Here is a 13048-nt window from a genome sequence, read left to right as displayed (position 1 = left end):
AAAGTTTGACAATATTGAAATGCCTGGTTGTCTCTGTCATTTAGATTCATAGAAGATATGCCTGTTTGCATTTTGTTTTTTTCCTAGCTATCCTTCATTCTCTGTAGACCAAGTATCTGTTTGCCCTATCACTGGCACAGCTGTGCCTGTCCCTGCCCATCCACACCCCCCACGCCCATCCCCGCCCACACCCCAGGGCTCCAAGCACCTGGGACTCTCACACCCTCTGCCCCTGGGAGCTGGGACCCCGAGTTTGGAGCCATCAGCCCCCTCCTTTCTTGAGAGTTTTGCCATAGTATGTACTTTAAAAGTTTTCTCTATTCTCAAACGTTATATAAATGGTTTCATACTGTATATATGCTTCTGCAACCCACAGTTCTGTGTTGCTGGCATGGCTGTGGTTGATTCATTTCCACTGCAGCCCTCCTTTCTACCATGGGAATAAATCAGGATCCATCCATTCTCTCCTAGGTGTGCGGTGGCCTTTGTTGTGTGTATGTCCTGAGACGCGTGTGCTGGGGTTTCTTTGGGACACGTCCCATATGAGCAGGATTGCCCGGTCATTGGGCACGTTGACCTCCAAATAGACAAGTTATGTCCGATCATTTTCCAGAGCGGCCATAGCAGTCTTGCCTCTCCCAGCAGCAGAAGAGATTCTCTGTTGCTCTCTCATCCTTGCTGATATTGAGTATTAGTTATCCAACTTTAGAAATTGTAATAGTATCTCCTTCGGTTTAATTGAAATTTTCCTGATAATGTTTTTTGGCTACATGTGTTTTCTGGGCCATGCCTATTCATGCTTTTGCCAGTTTTTTCTAACGAGTGATTTGTATTTGTCTCACTTTCTGGAGAGGTCATGCAGGCAGTCTGCGTGGTCATTTTTTCCATACAGTTCCCATTTGCTCTTGACCCTGTCTCCCCTGAGGCTGTCAGTGCTGGGAGATAGGTGCTGTGCTGTACTGTGAATGGAGCTACAGACCTTACTCTAATTCCACCATCCTCCCACAGGGGACTTAGCTATGTGCCAGGCTCTGGCTCCGGTCCCCATGTTGCCTTAGTGGTCATGCTCCTTATTCTCTGGTCACTGACAGTCCCACGTCTTTTCCTGGTTTTTGTGACCTCAACACTTAAAGAGCACTGGTCACATATTTTGTGGAGTGTCACTATTTGGGTTTGTCTGGTATTTCCTCATCATTAGAATAAGATGATGCATTTTTTTGGCAAGAAAAACACAGAAGTGATGGTGTGCTTCATTTCAGAGGTTCAGTTCCTGGTGACATGAGCCTGCAGCACTCAGGGAAGGCTGTGCTTGCCAGGTTTCTCTGCTGTAAAGTTACTCTCCTTCTTGTTACTATTAAATGTTTGGGGGGATACTTTGAGACAATGCAGTTACCCTGTTTCCCCTCAAGCTTTGGCCCACTCCTATTAATGTCCATTGGTGGATCTTACAGGTGACATTTCATAACCCTTTCTCATTTTCACTTTCTTTTTCAAGTTAACTTTAAAAATGCAGGTAGAAGAGTCAAAAGAACTGGAGGGTGTTGTTGTCATGGGAAGGAAATCTTAATCTTCTAAGGGGCAGGAATATCAGAAATAACCAGGGAAGACAACCTCTAAGTGTGAATTAGGGATTCAGGTCTTTCTCCCTATAAACTGATATGTTTTGGGAAAGAAGGCAGAAATCGCTACAACCATTTAAGAGTTTACCAAAGGAGCAAGTATAAACATCCAGAGCGGATTATTTACAACTCCTGTTGAATAAGCGCTCCGTCTGGGGGGGTGTGGTAGGGCGGTTTTGCCAAACTTCTGTTTGCCGTGTTATGTTGCGTGCAGCATCCTCAAGCAGAAGGGGCCTCCCTGCTGAGTAAGTCAAGGCTATGTCTTCTGAGTGATCACCATGAGGTACTTGGGCCTCAGAAGTCATTCTGCTTGTTTCTCCATTCATTCACTCACACAGCATTTAATGGAGCACCTCCTGTATGCTGGATACTGTGTAATATGCTGAGGATACAGCAGTGATGAGACCAGCCATGTGCCTGTCCTCAAGAGCCTTTAATCTAGACCTCACTTCACATGGGGTTCAGCTAAGAGGCTGCCATAATATGAGTATTAGCCTGTTTCCGTCTTGTGCCCTCCACCAGCTGGGATCTCTGAGGACACGGTGCCTGGGGGGGTATACCGTTCCAGGAAGCTGTGTTTTTCAGGACTATCCTAACGGGCAGCGTTGACAGTGGGTTTGGTTCATCGAGTAGTAGGTATATGGGTGCTTATTGCCATACTTTGTACTTTTCTACGTTTTTGCTTTTATTTTAAAAAATTAGAGCATTTTCGTAAAATAGGCAGACAATAGGCCTTCACAGTCTTCACTGCCAAGGTGTATGGTCCAGCCCATGAGGAGTGTGAACATCGTCATGCAGCGTGATCAGCCCTCCCCTCCCCCGTCTGCAGCTCAACCCTGGTCTCTCTTCTCTGGATCTTTTTCTTCGTGTCAAAACCTTTCCAGGGTGATGCTTCACCAACTTGTTTTTAGTTTTTTCTCTCCTCCCTGGGTGACAAGCTGAGAGATCCAGCAGCTCTGAGAATTGCTGTCGGCCAGGTGTTGGATTTTTTCCTGTTCCCTCTGCCCTCTGGGTTTTACTTGCCATTCCAGGCAGAGGCAGAAACAAAAAGAAGAAGAAAGGCCGAGTCTGGTGACTGCCTTGTGAGGGCCCTTTCTCCTTGGTGGAGAGTTGAATGGGTATGTGGGGAGGGAATTCTCCTGCTCCAGAGGGGAGACAGTCTTGCCCTTATGTGCACGCCGATGTCGACTGCCATTTCATACACAGAGTTTGATACAACCTCTGCAGCTCAGGAAAAAGAAAGATAACCGTAGTATTTTAGACCTTATCTTTCAAAATGCATTTACGTAAGACCTAGCAAGACACTAAGCCTAGAGGTTTTTCTCATAGGTGTAACAAACACAATATTATCTACTTTTATAGCCTTTTTCTAATAAAAGAGAATTTTGGAGTTTTAAATGTTCCTGGCAAATTATGAACTAGTTAATGTGCTTGTAATACAGAATATGGATAATATTTCCACAATTTGCTTTCTGTTATACTTTTGAATTTACGGTCTTGTTCATCAGAAGGGTACTCCTACCCCGAAAGGGACTGTGGGTTTGCACATCAGAGCCCTCCTCGCTGGGCGTGGGCAGGTGGACTTTCACTGCCAGGCTCTGTGCAGAAGTCAAGTCCCATTTATTCTGAAAACTGGTAAGACAGACACTTTTGCAAACAAGTAGTAGCAGGAAAATGTGCCAAGAAATATAATTGGGGAATAGACAGACAGGCTACATAAGGCATAAAGGGAGAAAGTAGGCCATTCTGCCTAGGCAGGTAGGGGCCGGAGGAGACGTTTTGGAGGATATTTGTAAAGATTAGGTAAAATGAACTGTTGGGGACAGTCGGGAGTGAGGCAGCAGAGGGAACATAGCAGAAGTGGTGCGGGGCCTCGGGGACTCCAGGGACTGCCCTGTCCCTTCCCTGGCTCTGCCCCCATCTCTGTGCTCAGCCTGTGCAGCTCTGGCTTCTCCTGGGCTTGCGAGGTGGTGGCAGCAGAATGAGGTCTCACCAGCGTGGCCACTACAGGAGCCAGGAGGAGACTGGGCATGGTGGCCAGGGAAGAACCACACAAGGACTGGTTCAGCCTGTGTTCACTCAACCCTGTTCCTCATTGTGGACAAGGGGCAGGCCTCACAGCAGTGAGGATCACAGCTACAGCACGTTCACTGTGGCCACACAGGCCACGTGGAGCAGCGCAGAGTCACCTGTAGGCAGCAGAGCTATTGAGGTGTTCAAAGCAGATGACCGATCTGTTTGCATGGTGAGAGAGTGAGAACTTGAACCAGCACAGAGTGGGTGATACACAGCCTCACCACTTCCAATTTAGCGCTACGTGGGGGAGGGGGAGGGTGTCCTTTTGCACAACTCTTTGCTTTTTATATCATTAATTTTCATCTTCATCGTTGGACTCCCCCAACCCCCCAGACACGCAGGGTGAGCCGTGAGGAAAATCACTGGATGCTGAACTCTCTGGATAAATTAGACTGTTTTTGCTTTTCACCAAATGCTTTTGAGATTGTGGCTGGTCAGCTACATTGATGACTTGGTGCTACTCTAGGCCAGGTGAACCTTTTTCCTGCTGGGAGGACTGGACAGCAATCCTGGGGGTTTGGTGCCTCCTGTTGGTCTCCTCACATGACTTCCCACTGTCTGACTGTGGCCCAGCATTTGTGCAGATGCGCTGCACACACAGGACAGTTATCCTGGATTGTGAATCACTTTTTACATCCTTTCTGTTCTTATTTCCAAGTGGCAGGGCATTGTGCTTTCTTGAGGATGTCTTCTCTTGCTGTGGAAGATGGGACCAAAGGCTCAGTTCAGAGGAGCACATTTATGTTGACTGCACAGGATTTCTTGATTTCTGGAAATCAAACGGTTCTGCTTATTACACAGAATGATTTTTGTTTTCTGTCCCATTTGAAGGAATCAAGTCCCTGTAACATTACCAGAGGTTGCTGGGAAAGAGGCTGGGTGTTCAGGCTGAATTCTAGATGCAGAGGAAGGTCGTTCATCACAATTATGTATGTGGATGCTTCCTCCTTAGAATTCACGGAGTGTGACATTTTCAGAGGGAAATTACCCTGTGGCTTAGGGAGTAGCGTGCTGACTATAAAAAGAGTCACTGGAATTGCCAGCCTAGCCCCTGACATAAAATCCACATGTGTCAGACTCAGATTTTGTGGCGCCTGGGGCTTCAGAGTTACTCTGGGTTGATTGCATAGCTCTGCTAGGCAGGGTCTGTGTTGGCTTTGCTTGGTCGCCTACTCCTCCTGCCCCCCCATGCCAGTGGATGTGTGCTTTTTAAGGACTGTAGGATCATGGTTTACGGACTGTAGGATCATGGTTTACAAGTTCTCAGGCTTGGAATGCCTCTCTCTCTCTCTCTTTTTTAAGATTTTATTCATTTATTCATGAGAGAGAGAGGGGCAGGGACACAGGCAGAGGGTGAAGCAGGCTCCAAGCAAGGAGCCCGACGTGGGACTTGATCCTGGGTCTCCAGGATCATGCTCTGGGCTGAAGGCAGGCGCCAAACCGCTGAGCCACCCAGGGATCCCCTTGGAATGCCTCTTTATAAAGCTCCAGGATAAAGTAGTGCCCCAAATTCCCCTTAGCATTCCTGAAACAGACATCAGTTGGGCCGGTTGATAGTTCCATCATTTTAGTATAGAATGAACCAATCCCTTTTCAAAAAAGCTGGATGCTACAGGTTGGTGGACCTGGGCTCACTTAGTAAACCTTTGAGATGTTAGAGAGAGATGCTAAGCTGAAGATGAGGCAATTTGTAGCTACAGTAACTTTTTGTAGCTTTCTCTGAGGGTATGTGAAACAAAGGGACTGACACACCCAGCCCCATCCTTCTAGGAACAAGTGTATTCCATGATGGCTTGGCTGTTGCTTTCAGCCACATAGGAACAGTCCCCTGGTAGCTGGTGGATTAGAAATGAGACGGGAGGTAGCAGCATGCCTGGCAGGTTATGTCCACGTGCTGTGTGGGGAGAACATAGGCATTTCCACTGTGTCTTGAAGGCCCTGTGGCTGGTCTCAACAAGTTTCTGCCTGCCTGAGTTCTACCCAGGCCCCTTCCATTCACTGGATTTCTTAACTCTCTCCCCTTCTGTCTGCTATCAAGATACCCTACGGTCATGACTTATTTAAATGCTGTAATCAGAGGTTTTAAGCTAGAGGAAGACAGGAAACCCCAGCAGGTACAGTGAGTGCAGTTTCTTGTAGTGCAGTTTGGGGCATTTCAGAGAATCTTTCTGCTTTCCAACGGTACTGGTCTCCTGCTGTTTGTAGCAGCTGGTAAGTGTTCTACGTGTCTGCTACTGCTGCAATATTTGGTTGCACGTGGCAGAAAAAACAAAATGGGAGGGACCATATTTTTCTGGGACAGCCAGTCCGGTGATGGGAGGGTGGGCCTCCGTCCAGGTCCTTCCCAGTGTCCTTCTGTGGACCCCTTTCCTATACTCGTGCCCTCACCAGACAGCAGGAGGAGGGTGCAGAGGAGTGTCCCACCCTCTTCCTTTCAGGGCCACTTCCTGCAAGTCCCACATCCTTGGAGTCTGAGTCTCGTCACCACGCCTGTGGAGGAGGCTGCTGCCTGTGGGCCCTGCCGACTGGTGTTGCTGAGGCAGAGGCTCAGTGTGGCCCAGGGTGGCAGCCAGCAGCCTCTGCCAGAGTTCTTTTTGCCTCTAAGGTGATTGGGGGCAGGGTTAGTGCTTAGTGTGAGGTCTCCGAGTGATATTAACTCTCCTGTGTTGAGGACCAAGACAGTCATAATAGCACGTAATGTAATACCCTGAAGTACCATCTCTGGGCCAGTAGGGATGCCTCAAGACTGTGCTTTCTGTCTTCTGTGTCCTTTACATTCTATGGAGTTCATTCCTTCAGCAGATATTTGTGGCACAGCCTCCCTGCTTCCTGGGGAAATAGCAGCAAACAGCATATGGAGCTGACTGTCTGATAAGAGGAGACAGTCAATAAATTTGTAGGCACGTGTGTGTGTGCCCAAGTGCACGTATGGTGTCTATTAGAGGAAAACCCGAGGGAACTGAGGTCGTGTGTGGAGAGAGGGGCCTACTTGGGTAAATAGGGCATCACAGGGTGGGGGTTCTTTAGCATAGCTTCAGTTCTCCTGACATTTGTGTCTTCTTCTGCTATGGTAATCTAGAGTGTAGCCTTGGGACTCTGTTCTGAGTCTTGCTCTTAAAATTACTGGACACATCTGCCCCAGCCCATCCTGCTCCACATAGGCTAATCCTGACCTGTGTTGAGAACCTGGGCGGTCAGCACAAACCCACAAGTGGAAGTGACATACAGAGCATGGCACAGGCACCTGGGCCATATTGTTGCAGCCTCTGTATCTGCCTGGGGCTCTCTGGGAGCCCAAACTCCTGTAGCTTCCCTGAGTGACATTCGAGAAAGCCCTGAGGGTGGGAGAGCAGGCCTCATAGGTGTCAAGGGGAAGAGGGAAGTGTCCTCGCTGGTAGAGTGACCAGTGCAAAGGCTATGGGTTGGGGTCAAGCTTGGTGTTCAGAGCCCAGTGAGCAGGTAGGGTAAGAGGGGATGAGTTCCCAGAGCAGAGGGACTTCTGGGGGGCTTTGAGGGGTTACTGGAAGGGCATGGGCTTTGGGCAGAGATGTGGTGTGGTTTGATTTACATTTTAACAGGGTTGTTTTGGCAGCTGTTTTGATAATAGAAGCAGGGAGGCCTGTTTGAAGACTTTTGCAATAATCTAGGTGACAGGATGGTGGCTCAGATCAGCACGATCATGGTGGAGGTGATGAGAAGTGGTTAGGTCTGTGTGTCTTAGAACTGGAGAGGAATTTGGAGGTCCTCTGGTCTCACTGCCCACCCAGCTTAGGGACCCCTCCACGTCAGCCCTGTGGCTGATACTGAGCCCAGTATTTTATTTTATATTCTAAATTGAGAACACTGTTGCAGAATCCATTTCTCTTTGCAAATGACTCCCGGGCCTCCTACCCCTGGAGCAGCCCCTGGAACCAATGGAAGTAAACCCCATGGTCATGGTATTGGTGTCCAAACGCGTCCCACCATCCGTGCTCTGCCAAGGTCACCATGTCAGACCTCATGTCCCCTCTCTGTGAAGGACAGTCACCCTTCATTTGCTTCAGGTTTCAAGACAAACCGTGCCAGGAAGGTGTTGAGCAGCTCAGACACCCACACACACCCAGGTAAAGTGTCAGCCCCCCCTCCCTCTGCTGCCAGGGAGCAGAGGGGGTTCCCAGATGTTGGGTTAGTGACCTGGGCTTTAATCAGTGAGCCCTGAGGTCAACAGGCAGTTCCTCCTCATACTCAACCATGTGCACCTTCTCAGGCCTCCCATCCCCTCGGCTGTCCTGTTTTTATTCTCCAGCCACACTGACTTTATTCTTCCTTATGTTTTACCAGCTGATAAGTGGAAAAGTTCCATGATTATTAGTTCTTTCCTTAAGTTTATTAGCCATTTATAGTTCTTCTTTTGGGAGTTGCCAGTGATACCCTTTACTTCCTTTTTTTTTTTTTTTTTTTTTTCCAGGAACAAGTTTCTGTTGACATGCTAACCTATTACCAGGTGCTCATTGTTCCTAACACTTTTTTTTTTAACTTTGTATTTTGAAATAATCATAAATTCACAGGAAATTGCAAAGATAGCCCAGAGAGGTCCCTGCATCCTTTAGCCATTTCCCTCTATAGGTCAATCTCACATGACTCCAATATAATAAGAAAACCGAGAAATTGGGATCAGTGTTTGCATGTGTGTGTATGGTTCCAGGTCACGTGTGACCATCCCTGGAGTCAGGACTCCATCACTCCAGACCTACCGGTGCTGCTCCTTCATAGTTCACACCACCGTTCCTCCCAACCTTTGCTCCTGGCAACCACTGATTTGTTCTCCATCCCTAAAATTTATCAGATTGCATGAATGGAATCATATAATGTGTGACCTTCTGAGGCTGACATTTGTCTCCATGTATCAATAGCATGCCTGTTTCTGTCTAAGTAGTACTCCCTGGTATGGAGGTGCCATGGTTTGTCTGTCTCACTACATAGGTAGCTAAATATGCAGATACGATACAGATGTATATACATATATACAAAAAAAAGCATCAAGTTTTTTACCTTAAAAGAATAGCTCAGAAATGTTAGGAATTAGTGAATAATTTCTAGAGAAAATAGAGTTCTATTTCAGGACTACAAGACTAGAGATTACTTTTTTTAGTTTCAGTTTGATACCGTGTGTGTGTGTGTGTGTGTGTGTGTGTGTGTGTTTAACCTTTCAAGCGAAGTTAACTTTCACAATGTGATTTGTAGGGGAAAACTCAGCCTTCTTAAAACTAACTGTTCATATCAGAGGGACTTGAAATTCTCTAACTAAATCTTCCTGTTTGATACCAAGATGGTTTGAGGCCTGGCCTAGAAGTTGAAGAAATTTGCCTGCCACGACACAGCTAATGAACGGTCTGGCCAGGATTACGATTCAGGGAACCCCGAGTGGGCCAAGCCTTTGAAGGCTCGCCTGGGTGGGGGTGGGGAGCATGCTGAGCTGTCCTCTGGCTGGGGAGGCATGCTGAGCTCTCCGCTGGGTGGCTCTTGCTTCAGGACACAGAAGCAGGAAGCAGAGCTGTGCTATTCTTGGATCAGGGGCCAGTGAGAAACTTATGTGTTCCTGCTCATGATGTTGCCCTTTCCCCTGCATTTCATTAATCATGAATAGGATTATATACTTACAGACTTCTAAAATCTACTCCTGTAGGGGGAAAAATATGAAGTGTTAAGCATTTAAACATAGATCCCTGTGAATAACGTTATTTCAGGCTCTGCCTTCGGAGGTCTTGTAAGCTGGTGACATGATGATTCAGGTAGAAATGTTATATATGCAGGCATACCTCATTTCTCTGTGCTTCACAGATATCATTCTTCTTCCCACATTAAAGGATTGTGGAAATATTGAGAGCCCCAGAAATGGAGCCTGAATGTGGGACTGAATTGCAGCAAACTTGAATGGATGAGGAGTTGCTCCTTATGGATGTGCAAAGATGGTAGTTTCTCGAGATGGGATCCATACTTGGTGAAGATGCTGTGAGGATTGTTGAAGTGACAACAAAGGATTTAGAATATTGCATAAACTTAGTTGATAAAGCAGCAGCTGGGTTGGAGAGTTGAATTTTGAAAGTTCTCTGGTAAAATGCTATCAAGCAGCATCAAATGCTATAGAGAAACCTTTTGTGAAAGGAAGAGTCCATCAGTATAGCAAACTTCATGTTCTTATTTTAATAACTTGGCATGGCCACCCTAGCCTTCAACCACTACCCTGATCGATCAGCACCCATCAACTTCAAGGCGCAAGACCCTCCACCAGCAAATAGAGTACGACTCCTCGAAAGCTCAGGTTAGCATTTCTTTGCCAAAAGCATTTTTTATACTTAAGGCACGTACCTTGTTTTCCTAGACATAATGCTACTGCACACTCAATAGACTACAGTATAGTTTAAACATAGTTTCTGTGTGTAGTGGGAAACCAGAAAATTCATTTGATTGGCTTTATCTAATGTTCACTTTATCACAGTGGTCCGGAACCCAACCTGCAATGTCTCTGACGCGTGACTATGGTGGAATTAATAATGGAATATGTTACATGATAACAAGACCAGAAACCTCAAGAGAAAGAATAACAGATTTGACTGAGTAAACATTTTTAATTTTTGTATGGCAAACATCAGCATAAAGAATGTTAAAAGAGAAATGACAAATTAGGAACAAAATTGCAACATATAACAAAGCTTTATATATATATATATATAGAGAGAGAGAGAGAGAGAGAGAATGTATAAAACAGCTGCAACATGAAGAGCTCTTATGAACAAGACCCTGTGAAAGAAGTAAAATTACCATCCTCACTATTATCCGTGGAAGTGCAAATTAAAGAAATGAGTGACTTTTTTTCAGATTATTTATTTTAGAGAGAGAGAGTGCGTGCAGGGGGAGGGGTAGAGGAAGAGGGAGAGAAAACCTCAAGCAGACTCCCTGCTGAGCATAGAGCCCAGAGCGGGGCTGGATCCCATGACCCTGAGATCATGACCTGAGCCAAAGCCAACATTGGACGCTCAACTGATGGAGCCACTCAGGCAGTAATTTTTTATTGGTTAGATTGGTCATGATTATAAAGAACAGCTTGGGTTGATTGAGGTCCTAGGAATCTGGTACTGTCATCCATAGGCGGCAGGAGAGTAAAGTGATGTAGTTTCTCGGTGTGTGTCAAAACACAAAGTGTTACATCCTCTGGCAGTAATTCATCTTCCAAGGAATTTACTCTGAAGGAGTAACTGTAAGATTTCTGGCTTCTAATTACAGCAGCCTAGTAATCCAGAGACTTTTGCTGAAGATAACTAAAATGCTAGATAGAATGTTGAAAACATTTTATGAAAGTATCTAAGTGCCGAGAAAAGATGGTAAAGACTCACCAGGGCAACCCCTGAGAGCGTGAGACCTGCAGAGGTACACAGAGCCCTGGCAACTGTTCCCCAGAGATGTGCAGTCATGTAAACCACAATCCTGAACTACAGAGTTTCATAGACCTTTCAGGATCTATAAGATGCCAATGTTGAGGACTCTGATAGGAAAGTCCTGTGAAGAGCAGGGACCTCATGGGGGTGCGGGGATGAACCAAAAGTAAACCCATAAAGTGGGGAGAGTGGAGAGCATTGCCTGACTGCAGAGCCAGGGCAGGGAGGGGGAAGAGGCAAAAGGAAACCCACGTGGAGGTAGGCTCCCTGGAGGACTCAGTGCTGGGCCTCATAAGAGCAGTCAAAGAAAACGCAGTGCTGTGCATTTATTTTAAAGTGACACCAAACAGGTAGTGTGCCCAAGTACCTGGTAGAAGCAAATGGAAACCTCTCTGGGAAAGACATTTCAATTTAAACCTTGGAGATTCCCCAGAAATGTTTTTAAAGATGGGTTTCAGGGAAGCATTGTAAAGATAGCCAGAATCACAGGGAAACAGGGCACAATGTCTAGAACCAGAAGAAAGGACAGCAAAATCTGACCCATGATGTTTAGATACTGGACTTACCAGACTCAGACTTGAAAATAACTATGTTTGGGTCACCTGACTGGTTCAGTCCATGAAGCATCTGGCTTTTGATCTCAGCTCAGGTCTTGATCTCAGGGTCAGTGGTTCAAGGCCCATGTTGGTCTCCATGCAGGGTGTGGAGACTACTTAAAAAAAAAAAATTAGGTAAAACAACTATACTTAAGATGTTTAAGAAAATGAAAGTTAGAAAATATCTTCAGGGGAAAAAATGTGGAAACTATTTAAAATGACTTAACATATCTTCAAAGAATAAACTAGAACTTCTAGAATTAAAAAATACAAAAACCAAAACTAAAGCTCAGTGGATGTGTTAGTTTGAGCCCAATAAAAGAGAATATTAGTAAAGTTGAAGAAATGCAAGACTCAATTTCAAGAATGTGGAACAGAAAGAAACAGTGAAAATAAGAAAACTGAGAGGCGCAGAGCTTGATGGGAGAAGGTGTAATGTACACTTAAGCAAGAGTTACAGAACGAAGCCTGGAGCAGAGGTACTGTCAGAAGAGATAGTGGTAAATGGTAAAACATTAGGTCATGGTCAAGAATCCCAAAGAGTTCCAAACAAGATTAATTAAAAAAAAAAAAAAAAAAAGACATCTATAACTAGACATATCACAATAAAACTGCAGAAGCCAAAGACAGAAAATTCTTAAAAGCAGCTTCAGAATATGATAGAGATGAACTTTCAAGGAGGGACAGTTTGGCAGTTTTCTTCCCAAAAGCTACAACAGAAACCATGAAGAGTGAATGATGCTTTGAGGTGGTGGTGTCTATGAAAGAGTATAACCACTAATCTAGAATTCTATAAAATCAAGGGCAGAACAGAGACCTTTGAGACACAGAAAGAGCTTATTATCTACAATACCAAAGACTCCACTTCAAGCAAAAATGCAAGTGATTCCAGATGGAGGGTTTGAAACAAGAAAGATTAAAGATTAATTTATCTATTATTTTTTTTCTTTTGTTGGACATGCTTTTAGTGTCAAATCTAAGAAGTCATTACCAAATCCAAGATTAGGAAGATTTACCTTACCCCTATGTTTTCTTTTTATATTTAGATGGTTCTCTTACATTTTGATTGTTGATCCATTTTTGAGTTAATTTTTATATATGGAGTGAGATAGGGGTCCAACTTCATTCCTTTGCCTGGACATCTAGTTGTTCTGACATCATTTGTTGAACATCTGTCCTTTCCCTATTTAGTGGTCTTGGCTCCCTGGATGAAAGTCAGTTGGTCATACGTGTTGGGTTTATTTACTATTCTGTTGGTCTATATGTTTATCCTATGCCTGTAACACACTATTTTGATTACCATAGCTTTGTAGTAAGTTTTGAAATTAGGAAGTGTACTTCT

General features: G+C 45.2%; 1 protein-coding gene across 3 annotated transcripts in view; it reads left to right on the top strand.

Moving 5' to 3' along the window:
* Positions 1-13048, top strand: part of GNA12 (G protein subunit alpha 12) — a 107281-nt gene that overhangs the window by 46142 nt on the left and 48091 nt on the right. The gene's annotated exons all lie outside the window — the stretch shown is intronic.

This window comes from Canis lupus, chromosome 8 (assembly GCF_048164855.1).
Source record: "Canis lupus baileyi chromosome 8, mCanLup2.hap1, whole genome shotgun sequence".
NCBI lineage: Eukaryota > Metazoa > Chordata > Mammalia > Carnivora > Canidae > Canis > Canis lupus.
Note: the sequence above shows the minus strand (reverse complement) of the source record. Positions and strands in the feature narration are given on the sequence as shown.